The 16,338-nt window shown below is 42.1% G+C and overlaps 1 protein-coding gene across 13 annotated transcripts in view; it reads left to right on the top strand.

Annotated features, from left to right (window-relative positions):
* LOC149354677 (uncharacterized) overlaps positions 1-16,338 on the top strand; it is a 211,957-nt gene that overhangs the window by 113,728 nt on the left and 81,891 nt on the right. The gene's annotated exons all lie outside the window — the stretch shown is intronic.

Below are 16,338 nucleotides of genomic sequence, written 5' to 3'. Positions count from 1 at the left end.
CTTTTCCCCTTGTAGACATGCAGAGGTCCAGTTCTGCTTTCATTGGCTGTACTACCATCAGCTGAGATGAGGCCTTCCATTTGGACAGGGTGCTCGGTGAAGCACAAGCAGCCATCTAGCAAGCTGGAGCTCGATTTCTCTGCCTGTTGTTTTTTTGAGGCCATCATTCACAGATCAAACTGCTGGTTTAACTGAGCTTTGATGTCCATGATGTCCACACGTGCTTAATGTCATTTCCTAGCACAAATTTTTGAAATGTTTTGCTAACAGGGTGCATGTTATTGTCAGTCACTGTGTAGCTTGATGCCAAATACCTTGCAATGATGTCCCTCAAGTGATCTGCCCGGCATGAAAGCAGCTTTAAACCACCTTGATTTTGTGTCTATAAGTATGAAGAGCAGTTTTTTTTCAAGATGTCCAGTGTAGTTCACATTCATGAGTTCCCAGCATTCACTTGACTCAGGCAGGGACCCTGGTTCTGGATGTCACTGCTGGCTTTGGAGAGTCCTCTAGGCACAGTGCGCTTTGTTGAGCATAGTTATATGTTTGAGCATCCATTCCAGGCCAGCATACCAAAGACCTTCGCTACCATTTTTAGTTTTTGAGAAAAGGAAATGCCGAAGTAACTGTCGCATATCTCGGTGGACACTACAACTGTGCCATGAGCGAAAGGAGGAAGGAGGGGGTGGAAGAAGAGAGGAGGGACTGCAGTGGAGGGCTCCGAAATAATTTTGACCACCCTTGATGCTTTTCATAAGCAGGTTCAAGGTGTGGTTCTGAGCAAGAGGTAGCACGATGGCTTAGCTTCTCTAGTTCAAGAAATTCCTGTTCATGCTCAGCTGGTCACATCTTTTGCCAGTGTGCTTGTAAAAACTTACTGGGGATGCTTTGTGGCCATCCTTCTCTGCCTAATACAGCACTTGGCAGAGGGTTTGATCACAGGTAGTGTATTGTTGCAGTTGCTTAGCTGCCACTGTTAGCTCTTTCAAGCTCAGGGTTGGGTTCACGAGCTCTGATGGCTCTGGCAGGTCAGCGTGTAGCAATGTAAGTGGAAACCTACTGATAAAGTCGGTGTTCCCATTCAGGCATCCTGGTCAGAGCTCATTAGTGTACGTGTAAGTTCCAAGTGTGAGTCCTCAGTGCTGGGTGTGTGAAGCAGTGAGGGCTGGGGTTGCCTTACGTCCAGCAAAGATGCCGACCTGCAGCTTATGGCCCGTGATTACAACAAAGCTGCAGCACAGCAGGTAGTCCATGAATCGTGTGATGCCAGAAGTTATGGCTTATACCTCATTTCCAAGATGCAAGTAGTTTTGTTCTGCTGGCTTAAGTGTTTGAGATAAAAATGTGAGTGGGATTTCAACATCCCCTACTCAATGTGAAAGCAATGCAGCAACACCATATGGCAATCCATCTGAGATTAATAGAAGTTGTCATAATATGCCACAAGTTTTTTTTCCATGATGGCTTGTTTGCTTTTGATGAAGGCTGTCTGTTTATCTATTCAACTCAAGTGGCTGTTATTGTGTAACAATGCATGCAAGGTTGCTTGTAGTGTAGACATGTTCAGTAGACACTTTCGCCGCTACGAGAGAAGTCCACTTTTGGATCTCAAGTAGCCAACATCATCAGGATTTGGTGCTTCAGTGATGGTTTCTGTGCTTTTCCTCAATGGTTGAAGTCTATCTCTGTAGATCTTGTGTCCCCAAAGTAAAAAAGTGACTAAACAAGGTTACAGCTTAGTTCAAACATTCGGTGAGAGCAGTCATTGGTCACAGTTGACAACTTGCAAAATTCTGTAAGTAAGCTTAACTGCAAAACTTTTTTCCAGCAAAACACTCTCGTTCACAGACTTGGTTGCACTCCCTGTTCTTTATTTTATTTTGTTTTATTCAAGTCCCTTCAACACCATAAGGGCATTATAACATGGGGGACATTGTACAGGAATTTATGCTTGAAGATGAGCTAGTAATTTCAATTTCCAGCCAGATTTTGTGTCATATATTTCAGCAATCACTATCCTCCGCAGAACTGCCCACTGACTGGAAAAAAGCCAAAGTCATCCCTGTCTTCAAAACGGGCAACAAAAACTCTCCTGATAACTATCGACCTATTTCGTTAACATGCATATGCTGTAAATTACTTGAGCATATTATCGCTTCTCACATTTACAACCATCTGGAACGAAATGACTTCTTCTTTTCAAATCAACATGGCTTTAGGAAAGGCTACTCATGTGATAGCCAGATATTTGAATTTACTACTGACCTGCATTTCAACATGGATGATAACCAGTAAACAGATTGCATTTTTTTAGATTTTTCAAAAGCATTTGACAGAGTTGCACATGGCCGGCTGTTTACAAAATTATCTACCCTTTCCCTTGATTCCCTCACATTATCTTGGCTTCAAAACTTTCTCTCATTACGTCAGCAATTCACAGTTGTCAACGGCTCTTCCTCATCCCTATGTGATGTAACCTCAGGCGTACCACAGGGAAGCGTACTTGGACCCTTACTTTTTCTAATCTACATTAACGACCTTCCCACTAACATTTCATCCCGCTTACGCCTTTTCGCAGACGACTGTGTTGTTTACCGTAAGATCGCTTCTGAGACTGACCACCTGACCCTTCAAAATGATCTTGACACTATTGTTGATTGGTGTAAAAACTGGCAAATGATTCTTAACCCTAATAAATGTAAATCAATGACTTTTAGCCACAAGCATGTTATTTCTAACTTCATATACTCTATAAATAATACCTCTCTATCTAGGGTTACGTCGTACAAATACCTTGGAATTCAGTTCACACCAAATCTTTCATGGTCTTCTCATATTTCTGCAGTCTGCAAAAAGGCATCGAGGACATGAGGTTTCATACGCCGGAACCTTCGGAACTCACCTAGCTCCGCTCGAAAACTTGCATATTTTACATTTGTTCGCCCACAGCTGGAATTTATCTCACCTATATGGTCTCCCCATCAAAAATATCTCATAGATATGCTCGAGTCCATTCAAAGCAGTGCTGCCCGGTACATTTTTAGCAATTATAGTCCCCTCGCAAGTGTATCCCAGCTTAAAAACCTTAATGACATACAGATACTTGAAATTCGTCGCTCCATTTCACTTCTGTGTTTGTTCCATAAATATGTTCACACCCGTCCTTCGTTGTTACCTCTGGCATCACCTTTCCGCTCTTCACAACGCTTACACAATCAACTCGGCTTCAACCGGATATATGGGAAGACCCTGTCATTTAATTCCTCTGCATTACCTAGAGCAATAAAACTCTGGAATGATCTTCCTGACAACATAATCTCTTTCATTGATCCTGGTGAGTTTAAAAAACATCTATGTATACATTTATTGCCATAGTGATGTTCGAAATGTACGACAGTTTCATTTTTTCTTAACGTTGTTTTCCCATTTACCACTTCTGTTGCCCCTGGTTGCTTTTTTTTTTCTCATGTTCGTGTTTCGCTTTTTTTTCTTCTCTATTTTCGTGTCTGATGTTATTTTAACTCTGTTTTGTATAAATTTCGTGTTCCTTTCTTGTATTTGACTTGTACCGCGTTCTTGTACCGATATCACGGTTTTTTTCCATCTGTATATACCTCTTTTTCGATTTGCCCCCCTCATCCAATGCTCTTCGGGGCCTGTGAGGTACTAATAAATAATAATAATAATAATAAAGCAAGCTGGAAAGCATGTAAAAAAGAAAAAAAAGAGCAAAAAGGCAGCACAAAACAGCAGGCTTGCAGGCACCACAGTAAAAAAACTCACAATGCAGTAGGAAATTCGTACTCTATCCCATAAAAGCGCGATGCAGCATAAGGAGAAAAAGTGAAACAGATTATATGTTTCTGCGACAAATTGGATGATAAAAGGAACTGAAACTCGGCACACGTATTACAGTGGACAATATCTTTGGGAAGCTGATTCCAGTGAGAGGAAGTGCGTAGAAAAAATTAATTGCAGAGGACGTCTATGCAACAGGGAATTTCAAGAACTTTCAGCTCGTGATCACATCATTTTGAGATGAAGTGGGGCGGTCAAATGGGGAAATGCTTGTTTATCTCATCTACAATTCTTTGCTTGCAGAGCAGGAGGTAGTAACGCAGTTTGTGAATGAGGGTTACGAATTGGAGAAAAATTTTTTCAGGAAGCTGACTTACAGAATTTCGCAAGTTATCCATTCTCACGCAAGGGGGGGGGCTACAAACTAACGCTTCCTCCTGTCTCACTGTTGCGAGGCCCTCCTAGCATGAACCTTATCTGAGACAGCATCTCACTGCTACACAGCTGTTACTACTACATAGCTTTGTAGCCCACCGTATATCGGCAGTGGTGATCCAGTGCTGTCTGAGAGTTTGCCACCCTTTTTTGTTCCGGTGCTGCATGTCTTCTGGTGAATGGAGCTGGGTGTATTTGTGTAGGGGCAGAGTTGTACGTAATGCATTTCGAGTAATTTGCTACTTATACTTGATTGCATATATTCGTAGTTTTGTAATGAATGGATTACTTTTTCAAATGGTAATCTTCCAGGTAATCAGTTACTTTTTTTGTAATTGATGTAGTGGTTGATTTTTTTTTCCAAAAGCAAGTTGCAACCAACGACACAGCTCTAAAAGCTTCAGCCTGATGGCAAAGACTGGTGCTAGCAGAGGTGTTTCCTCTGTGACAGTGAAAACGAACAGACTGCGGAGAAGCACCGCACACGATCATGTCCAGACCACAAACGGGTCACAGCCATCTTCTGTGGCAGTTCTCATTCTAAGAAATGTCACATGGCCTCTATGTAGAGACCCTTCGTTCTGTCAGACAGTGCTGCAACTTGCCTCTACTGCAGCCAGTGTGGTAGCCTCCAGAGTATGGAGGCGGGGGTATAGCTCAAGAAAGAGCATTAAGCAAGGATTCTGTTGAAACCAGCACTACTGCAATAGTGTGTTGTATTATTAGAAGGGAAAGTGTGTTGACTGATGGTTTTCTATTGTGGAAAAAATAACAGTCCAGCTAAGATGAGGACGAAGAGACATATACAAGACACAGACATAGCATTGTGTATGTGTCATTTCTTACTTGCTCTTCTTGCAATTTTATTTTTTTTCCAGTATGTGAGGCTATCTAGATAGGAGTTCGACACTCAGTTTGTTTACGTTCTATTGTAGAAGCACCTAACAATGCAACTAAGAAATCAGGAGCACTGAAAGGGCCGTCTGCCAAACAAGCATATGTCTACCGACAGACTTAACTTGCCCTGTGATATCAGGTTTCAAGGAATAAAAATTTTAGTCTGCTTCCACGGTGCATCTACCTTTTATGTAGTTAGTACCCATGGATATGTGGAGTGAATATCAGTGGTTGTATTCAAAAATACCTTTTAAAACTAATTAGGCACGAGCTACTCATGGTTGTGCCTGTGTTCCGTAAAGAGAATTTACATTATTAGATCTTGCCACTGAGTATGGGTTTGCCTAAGAGCATCTTACCAAGTATTTCACCCCAGGAGAGCTGAGCACCATTCAGGGAGAAATATTGTGTCTATTATTTATTTTACATTTATTTATTTAGAGCATACTGCAGGCCCAGTGAAGGGCTCTGGCAGGAGGGGCACAATAAGCACAAAACAAAAGTATGAGGCAAGACATCAACAAATAGATTCAATGCCTGTTCTAAGGCATCAATATCAAATACTGATGATGGTGATAGCTGATTCCACTCGGTAATGGTACGGGGAAAAAAGAAATTTGAATATGTTAGCTCTGGCAAAGTAAGGCTTTAACGATTCAGTGTGCCTGTTTCTTGTTGACCTGGATGTTTTCAGTTGAGGATACAAATCAGGAGTCATTGACAATTTGTTATTTTTTAATAGAAAGAGAAATCGTTAGCTCAGTATTCTGCACCGAGCTTCAAGGAACTATATATTATGTTGAAGCAATAGAGCAGATGGTGAGTCAGTGGTGCGATATTTAAATAAACTGAACAGCTTTGTGCTGAATTCTTCCTAGGGCATTAATTTTAGTCTGTGTGAGGATCCAAAACAGTTTTGGTCTAATCATGGTGTAATATGCCAATTGCATAATGTTAAGGGGAGCTTGTTTTAACTTGTGCCTAAGAAAACCGATTGCGAAATGAAGAAGAGTATATGGTTTCAATATGTTTACTCCAACTAAGAGTATTCGTTAGTGTTACTCCTAGGTACTTGTATTCTTTGACTTCTGAAAGGTGCCGGGTGGGAAGATTATATATAAAGGAATGACTGTATCTTTTATTAGTGACCCGCATAAATACTGTCTTGTCAGCATTTAGTTTCATCCTCCATTTAATGCACCATTCACTAACATTATGCAGGTTATGACTAAGTAAAATTTGGTCACCTGGAACTTCAACTTCATTAAACAAAACACAATTGTCGGCAAACAACCTAACTTGAAGAGTATGAGTGATGATGTTGGTAATGTCATTATTATAGATAAGAAAGAGTAATGGACCAAGGACACTGTCTTGTGGGACACCAGACCATCAATACTAACATATTGAAATTGGTTAGATAAATAAGACGCAACCCAGTTAACAATAAAAGAAGGAAGACTGATAGTTTCAAGTTTATGGGTAAGTTTACTGTGCGGAACTAAACCAAAAACTTTCTTAAAATCTAGAATTATGACATCTATTTGGCCGCATCTGTCAAGAACCTGAGCGAAATTGTGAATTACGAATGTGAGTTGGGTGACCGTAGAAAAGCCTTTGCGAAAACCATGCTGGAAAGCCGATAATATGTTGTTGTCATCAAGAAATGTTTTAATGTAATTGGCTACGATATGTTCAAGAAGTCTGCAGCATGAAGAGGTCAACGATATGGGACGGTAATTATTAAACACTACGGCATCACCTGCTTTGTGTCTGGGAATGACACGGGCCACCCTCCAATCAGGTGGTAGACTTGAAGACAAAAAAGAAGCATGAAAAATGATAGCAAAAAAGTACGAAACCATCTCAGCATAACAATGTAAAAATGAATTAGGTATTTTGTCAGGCTCAGGAGTTGCTTTTGTTTTAAGGTTCAATAGCATTGCAAAAATACCAGGTTGTGATCGTGCACAGGCTGAGAACAAGAATCACGAGTTGTAAAATTATTTGTAGGTTGGAAAAACACACTGTGAAAATATGAATTGAACTTGTCTGTAATATCTTTTTTGTTGGTGAGCAATGTGCCCTCATGCATCATAGCAGGCAGGGTTTTTTTTTGTTTGCTTAAAAAATTCCAAAATTTCTGAGGAGCGTTACGAATGAAATTCGGCAAAATGTTTTGAAAGTAATGTGACTTAGCAGCCGCAACAGCTTTGGTGAAAGAAGCCTGCTTCATTTGAATGATGCTGCGAGGGACACGTGCTCTCCTTAAGCGTTTAAGTTTTCTTTTGAGATGCAAGATTTCTCGTGTAATCCAGGGACTAGATTTGCCAGTTTTTTTGGCTCTTGTTGGAATAAATTGGTTGATACAATATGTGCACGTGTCTTTAAACTTAGACCAGAGTTCAGATGTGTCAGTTTCATCAAAGCCGCTGAGACACAGATCTAAAAAATCTAATACTCTCATCCCTGGCACGCGAGAAATCTTTTACAAGCATGGTTTTGGACGGTACGGCATGTTTATCAGTGACGAAATCGCAAGTGAAATACACCAACTCATGATCAGACAATCCTTGATGGATCGAAAAATCAAGTCAAGAATTGAGGCAGACAAGCCATGATTACGTGTAGTTTGTGCTACTACCTGTTTGAAATTGTGACACAGCATAATGTCAGATAATTGTTCAGCATTTGCGCAATGTCATGAGTTAGATGAGGTTAAATCCCAATTAGTGCCAGGTAAGTTAAAATCACCAACAAGAAATATGTTTTTATGTTTGAATGAAGACATGCGTTCTGACAAATTGCGCAAAAACTGAGGAGGGGAATCTGGAGCTCGGTAAACAGCGAATAGAAAGATGGAGCGGCCCCTATAAGATAGCTAAGGGAAATGCTTTCATGATCATCGATTTGGCGAGTGAAAGTCGCATGAATATTGTTTTTAACCAGAACCGCCACTCCATCACCTCTTGATAATCTGTCAAGTCGCTAGACTTGATAAGTTGTAGAAAAAACGTCTTTATTATCTATTTCATCGAGGAGCCACATCTCAGTATTGATGACAGCATGTGGACTGTAGCCAAGAAGTACCTCAAGCTGTTCGCTTTTGTTGATTATGCTCCGCGCATTTATGTTTATAAGTCTTAATTTCTTCTTGCTCTGTGCACTACATCATTCACTCTTTCGTGTGCTCCATGATGGCAGTTTCACCTTTGCGCTAGTGGTATCATCCCACAAAAACGTTTGGCCAGCAACGAGCAACTCATCATTGATTAAGGTCACCTTCATTTTGTTGTCTCTCTCAGTTTTAGCACTATTCCATAATAGTTTTCGTTTCTTGAGGGTTTCCTTCGAGTAGTTATTCTGAATAGATACATTTTTACTTTTGAGCTTGTGAGCGTTATTAAGGACTTTTTAATTTTCATTGTAATCCTGGAAAATTATGATCACAGGCCTGTTGAGAGTGTTCTTTCCTAAACGATGAATTCTACCGACAGAAGTACAATGGACATCAAGTGTTTCTGAAAAATTTCAGTTGGAATCTTCTGTTTTAGATCAGATTCTGTCTCATCTAGTTCTTCGCTTACACCAAAAATGACTAAAGTGGAACATCTATTGTAATCTTCCATATAGACCAGTTTTGACTGCAAGGCGTGAATTGTCCGTTCCATGTTATCAATACATTCTGTTTGTTTTTAAAAATCTGCAAAGCAAGCGCTTAAGTCAGACGTTTTTTCCAAATTCCCTTGTTGTGTTCTGAGGGCTACAATACTGGTGGGTACCCGGTGGCACCGTAGATTGAAGCCAGCAATTCCTGAATGCAAAGTGGTTGCTTTGGCCACTAGACCACCGCTTCGGCACTCCATTGATCCAGATATCCACCGGGTTTTTCAAATGGGTACGAGGTATGGCCTGGCCTGGTGCTCAGCTTTCCTAGGTGCATGGCTTGGGAAAGAAGCCTGCACCTTCAAATTTCGCCACTGTAAGTGAACTTCGTGTGAGCCTCATGCATCATGGATGTCTCAGTTATTGCCTCACTGTCTGTTTGTAAAAATATGTTATTGACTCATTTGTTACCATGGAAAAAATGACGGTCTTGATAGGTAGGAGAGAATTTTTTGCTGCAAGATAGGGAAGATGAAAACAATGCAACATGCATGAAAATGATGGGAATAGAATGTGCTTGCTGAAGACTTATTTCAGTGCAAATACTTTGTGTGAATATTGAGAAATAAATCTCCGAACACCGAACAAAACTGCAAATAAGAATGAAATTGTATTGACGTCAGAATATCTCTTGTAGAAAAAAAATATTAAAATGTTTGAAACTATAGCTTGATCAATGTACAGTCTTTGTCAAACGTTTAGAGCCCAGGCTGTTCACTTCCAAGCTTTATATTGGGACTCTGGGAGCATTCATGGAAGTCCTACCTATTGCAGGAGGCAGTACCAGAAATCTTCTCACGTCCAGGAAATTTGGAGCGCTAGAGATCCATTAAGAACGACACAGTGTGGCTCAAGAGAAAACCCCCTGGCCTCCAAACTTTTGACAAAGGCTGTACTTTTCAACATTATATGTGAAGTTTTAACAAAAAGTCCTTTTGAGGTGCCTAGTCGAAAAAATTGCCGAAATACAGAAAGTATGTCCCCATAATAATGTTTTACTCACATGAAAATGAAAAAAAAAAGCTTATAATGCACTTGAAAAAGCTACAGAATGTTCCGGTGTTACAAGAATTTATTGTGAAAGATGTTTCGAAAAATTTAGAACCATTCTGAAGATGCACAGAGATTTCACAAGCTGCCTCAGGCTGCTATAGAGCATCAATCCTAGGTCGATGCCCGTTTTCTACTGGACTGGAACTTTATTCTTCTTTAGGATTGTGGAAGTATATCTTTCCCATACAATGTTTAGACAGTGCAGAAATCAGAAATATCATTCATTACATTACTCCGATGCGTGAACCAGCTTCAGGAATGAACAAACAATTAAGAAGCGGAAGATGGAACTGAATTATGAAGCGGAAGATGACGTCCTGTTCTGAATTGTGCAATTTCATCATTGGAATCCAAATCTGACGGCAATTTCATCGCCACAACTACTTCTGCTTAATGCATCAAAAATTTCGGCTGCAGATGCAGCAGAATTGCATGAAGCGTGATTTTTTGAGTGCGCACCAGCCCCACAGCTGACGCCGTGCTTGCTACATGCACACCGCGCAAGAACCTCAACTTCATGGTTGTTTTAAAATTGCCGCTTTGTGGAAACAATACAAACTACACATAAACGCCTCCCTAGATGGTGCAGTAAGTTCGGGGGGCGGGCACTACCCCTGAAACTGCAGTTCGAATCTGTAGTCACTGGTGATCTTTGCATAGTGGCATGGTAACGAAAGGGTGAAGCTGTGGGTTTGACACAACAGTTCATTCTAACTTGTGAAACCAAAGTTCTCATTACTGTGCGGGCGTTCAACTTGTACAGCAGAACATGGTGGCAAAACATTGTGTTCTGTGCATGCCCACAATGTACCACAATCAACCAAGCTCATGTGAACACAGATGCAAAGGGTTGTTAGCGGGCTGTAAAAAACATTAAAAAATAAACCCTGCACGCTAGCACAGCTGCTCATTAGTAGCGTGCCGTCTGTTGATACATGCATCTGGGCACGCAAACCCAACAGCCAGCATGTTTGCACAATTAAGAGCTGCTACGCAATGTGTTCATACGTTATAATACCACCCTTCCCTCCAGCACATACGTGCAGAGAGTGTTCAGTGTAGCTTCTGGCCTCTTCACAAGGAAATGTGGGAAAATTAGCGATAACTTTGAAAACAACTCTTCTTGAAAAGTAACGTGTAATAAAATATCTAGCAGTTAAGCCACAGGTCATTGTAGTCTGAGTAAATTTATATTATGACCATAAAAGTTGGAAGGAGAATAATATAATAGTAATTTACTTTTCTAAAATTGTTCAGTTGCTTTTCTATGGTTGTAATTGACCACTGTAATCAGTCACATTCAGATGGAGTAATTGTAATTGTTTACTTATTTTCTGTAATGTGTACAGGACTGATGGGGGGAGATTTTGGAGGATGGTACTGGTAGTTGGTGTGCCTCTCTGTGTTATAGGTTCAGCTTCATCAGTAGTTCAGGGAGGCTCCCAACAATGACTCTCGCACCTTGCATCTTTTGTGCTCAAATTTTACCCCTTACTCTTTGATCCTTTGCAGTACTTCGTGCAGGTTTTGGAAGTGCAGAAAGTTCGTTCTGCCTGTCACTGAGATGCGGTCCAGGCAAACAGATGTGCCAACAATGTTATGGAGGGTTTCCACTGTTTTTTCCTGAAAGAAAGCAGGAGCAGATGATGCACCAAGTGCACTCACTTGTGTGCGGTCTGTGTGCAAAGAGTCTTGGGTGTATATGCTGATCACCAAGAGCTTGTTGGTTTTTTAGTTGTCAGTCTTACAGGAGTCAAATCCTGGAGAAATTTACTCCACTTTGCAATGGGCAATATTGGTATGTCCTGTTGTCATCACTGCTGTATTCATGCCCCGCTATACTCATCACAAATTCTGACACTTAGAAGATGCCCAGTCAGAATGGTCCACAGCCGTGATAAGGCCGTCTCAGTCCAAATGCTGAATTTCTTTCTTCATCTTGCCTCAGATTCCAAGAGTTACATCTGCAGTCTTGTTGGTTAGCAGCGGTCGAACTTCACAAAGTACTGGTGGTCCTTTCAGTATGCCATAACTCAGTTTGAAGACCTTTTCAAATGCCTTGAGCATTTCCAGAACTTTTTCTGTGGTGGCAATTCTTCACGTTGTGCTAAGTTCACTTAGCATGGTAGTAGGTCATATGTGGCCAACCAATCTTCGTAGCACAGATTAGGGCTCTTGCAGGGTTTGCTTCTTTGTAGTCGTTCCGTGACAAATATTGACAGTTTGAGTTCTGTATGTGTATTTTAGTTTGATGTCTGTCTTGGTCAACCTAGGCAAGATGCACCAGTACTGCTGTAGGTGTTTTCAGAGATCAGTGAGACTGGAAATCTATAATGTAGCTCCATCTCCAGTGGCACTTTGTTGACTGTGAGTGTCCCTGTTATTGGCTTCAGTGGTGTCTATCTGTGTGTACAGAGAATGCAGGTAGTACTCAGGTGGCTGGCTGGTCGAGTACACTTCTTTTACTTGAGTTATGGACTGCTTCACTTTGTCTGCAGTAGACAAGCAGCAACCTGTCAGACGTCCTACTTTTTCATGCTTGTAGCACCTTGTGTTAATGTGCTTGCACTGATCTTGCGGTGGCATCTTGGGATTCACAGCAATCGTGCGGCTTTGGTTTTTCTTGCACCCGGGCCTGCTTTTGCCCCTTAGCTTTAGTTCTTACGCTTTATGTCTACTTGGCCCCTGTAAGTACTTTTTCTTTGGGCGCTGAGTATAGTTTACTGTACCCTCCTGAATGGCTGATGTAGGCATGCCTGCATGGTCCTTTTGCAGCTAACTCATGTTATGTTCTGCCATCTCTTCTGTTTTCACGATCTCAAGAGTGTTCTCTGGAGTGAGGTGCTTTTCTATCGACAATCGCTGCTGTACAACTCAGTAATGAATAACACACACGGGATGGTTGCTCAGCATCCGGTTGAAAGCTGTTCGGGAGTTGCAGTGTTCTGCCATTTGTGAGAGTTCAGTGATGTACACCTCAGTGACTTTGTTCTCAAGCTGTACTCTTTTGTTGAAGTGAAAACTTTCTGCAATTTTGGGCAGAGGTGAACTAAAGTGTCTGTTAAGGGTTGGCATTAGCTTTTTGTTTTTATGGGTGCTAGCAAACTACGGAATGCTGTGTACGAGCTTGTACCAAAGGTCGGCAAGACTGTCCATTCATTACTTTTTCGTCATCCCTCATGCTGCTAAGCCAAAGAACGTGTCTGGCTATTTTAACTGTTCACCATGCTCAGGGCTCTTTGTTGTTATACTTTTCTGCCTTACCAAGCATCACCCTGTTTGCACTGGAGCGAATCATATTTCACTTTACCTGGTGGCTAAACTCCAATGAGTCCCATCTGTTACATCCTTGTCACCAACTGCTTTCTGTTTCTAAACACCAGGAAATTAATTCATGGTACATAGATTACTAGGGACCAACGGTTTGCTATGGACCATGGCTGATGAGCATCTCCTTGGAAAGCATAGTGTGCGCATCAATTCTGGATGTGGACATTTCATGCTGCGGTGGTGCCACCATCTAGTCAAGTACCATTTTGAGAAAAATTGTGATTGGGGATGTGTCTATATTGTTACGTGGTGGCCAGCCGAAGAATGAGGCGTGGTGAACCATGACCAAGAGATGATTTAATGGCTGCTGGCCTAGCGCGAGCGCTCCGTCCCGCGCCACTGCCAGCTTCGTCTTTGTCACACTACCCGGGGCCTCCGAGCGATCGTCCCGATCTGTGACGAACAGACGGCGAAATGGCAATGGTCTTGAGTGGGAGGTTGAACAGTATGTAGAAGATGGTGCAGTGCTGGCCGCCACGATGAGAAAGATGAGAGAATGAGTCCCGGTCCACGAAGCATCCGGGCCGTAGGGTGCCAGGAGCTGACGGCCGAGGCCATTGGACGCACCGAACGGCAGGGGCAGAGGGACGGTGTCCTCATGTGTGGGCAGGGCCTGGGTCGGTCGGGTCTTGGGTAGGTCGGGTCTCGGGTCGGTCGGGTCTCGGGTCGGTCGGGTCTCTAGTTATTCCACACTGAGACCAGTAGAAGTAGAGGAAGGAAGAAAGATTAGCTTAAAATGAAAAAAAAAAATCTCCCACTATCAGTGCGGTTCATGCCACGGTGTATGCATTAGCATTAGAGTCTGCTGGCGCTTTCATCTGCTTTACTCAACTTCAGCTGCTAGATGACGCTGCCTGTCTTCACTCTTTACTTCTCACTTCCAATACTTGGCCTCCACACTGTGCCTCCACAGTAGCATCCCTGTTGCGCTGATTGATGGGATCCTCAGTAAGGTGCTGCCGCTCTTTGCTAAGCCACTGAAGCTCAGCCCGCCGTGCTTAGCAGGCTTCTGCATTGATGACTGAAAAGGCAGAATTCATCACTGGTCCCCTCCCTGTTGGTACTAATTTAAACTGGCATCATTCACTGTACAAAAGCCAAACAGTTTCATAGACAGGAGGAGAACACTCATTATAGGTCCGATTGCTTCAAGGTGTGAAGGAGAACTGAAGGAGCGGGTGCAGCCACCGCCGTGTTATAGAGTGTGTGTGTCCACACATCCTCTCCGCATCTCTGGTCAACTGCTATGCCTCCTCCTCTTCATGTGACTCCTCCCACTGATTATGATTGGCCACTCTCCTTCTCCACTGTTCCCCACCCTCCTCCTCACATTCCACTCTGCAGCCTGAATCTGGCACTACTGGGCAGATTCTGCCAGGATGGCAGTAGTCAAGCTAATGGATTTAAAAAAATAGAAAAAGGGAAAAAAAAGTCCCAATCAGAACAAATGCCTAGTTTAATGCAAGGTGGCACTAGCTACCAACAGCTTGATATGCATTAATAGAATGCAGCTAGTGCTGTCCTAGAAAGTTCTGTGCTAGTAGAAGAAGCAGTTTTGTTTTTACTCCTACTCTTGACAATGAGAGAGAGAAAATTTTTATTGCTTTGTCTTCTGTTAAGACCCTTTGTTTTTGGGCTGTGTATTATTAAAAATTTTGGACACAGATGTCTGGAATAGCTTTCTTGTTTGCAATTTGGGTAGAAATTTGGTTTTTATGAAACCGTTGCATGATTATTTTTTTATTTTGACAAGAATAGAAATAATCTGGTCAGCGTTTTTTTTTATAGGACAGAAAAGGTGAGTTCTATACACAGTGAAAGCTAGATCACACCAAAGAAATGTTTACTAATGTATGCATTGTTTTTATCAGCTTTCTCTACTTTCTTTATTATATCAGCGATAGGATTTCTGGGCTGATTCTGTATTAAATGAGCCTCTGTATGAACTGCAATTGCGCAAACATTCTATAGGGCAGCATGGAGTGTAGCCGATGATGCCTTTTTGGGTCAAGGCTGACTGCAGCCGCTCCAGTGGCTCAGTGTTTATAGTGCTCAGCAGCTCGTCCAAAAGGCATGTGTTCGATTCCATCTGCGGCAGCTGCATTTCGATGGAAGCGAAATACTTGAGACTTGTGTACTATGCAGTGTCAGTGCACATTAAAGAACCCCTGGTGGTTGAATATATCTGGAGCCCTCCAACACAGTGTCCCTCAAAGCCCGAGTCACTTTAGAGTGTTGAACTCCATAAAACCAAAACCAGTTAACGCTGACTCGACACAGAGCACCCAAGGGCTCACTTGATGTTCTTTTCCTGCGCAGGCGGTAGAGTTGATGTGTCAGGTGGCTGCTTCTGTCAAGGGTGCCTAGCAGGTCGCTTCATGTGCTTTTCTCAGTGGACAGAGACCCCCATGTTGCACACCAATGACACAGACCAGCAAGCGCAAAATGAACTTACTGACTATGAGAGACGCCGTAGTGGAGGGCTCCGGAAATTTCGACCACCCGGGGTTCTTTAATGTCAGTGCACTTAAAAGAACCCCAGGTGGTCGAAATTTCCGGAGCCCTCCACTACGGCGTCTCTCATAGCCTGAGTCACTTTGGGACGTTAAACCCCATAAACCAACCAACCAACCGACTGTGAAAAAGCACAGAAAATTAGGAACTGGTTCAGACAGCCAGTACACTAATCAGTCTTCATTTTTTCTAACTGACTGGGTGTAAATTTTTCTTTTTCTGCTTTCTTGCTCTGAAATAATTCTGACTTATTTCCTGGAGTATCACTGTGTGATTTTGCAGTTGATAACAGCTAACAAGACCATTTTTTGTGATAAAAGCAGGGTTGACTTCCTTAGCAAAGTCATCGCTTCTACCTGCTCCTGTCGGCTAGCAGTCTTCCAACATACTGGTCTTTTATTGCATTCTAGACAAGCAAGTTTCTGTATCGGTTGTGTTTGCATGATTGACAGTGTCCATAATTTGTGATTACTGGTCAGTTACCAGTTGCCTAAAAGAAATCTGTCATTATATATGTAGTACTTTCCTCAAATTTTTTTGCCAGGTTGAGGACAATGTGTTTGCACAATAGTTTAACATGTTGAAAAACACGCAATATACTAATTTTTTCCTCTCTATCAATGAATATCTATAATTTAAATATGC

The sequence above is a fragment of the Amblyomma mixtum genome, chromosome 3 (assembly GCF_055824585.1).
Source record: "Amblyomma mixtum isolate Tamu chromosome 3, ASM5582458v1, whole genome shotgun sequence".
Lineage (NCBI taxonomy): Eukaryota > Metazoa > Arthropoda > Arachnida > Ixodida > Ixodidae > Amblyomma > Amblyomma mixtum.
This window is presented reverse-complemented; position numbering and strand designations above follow the sequence as displayed.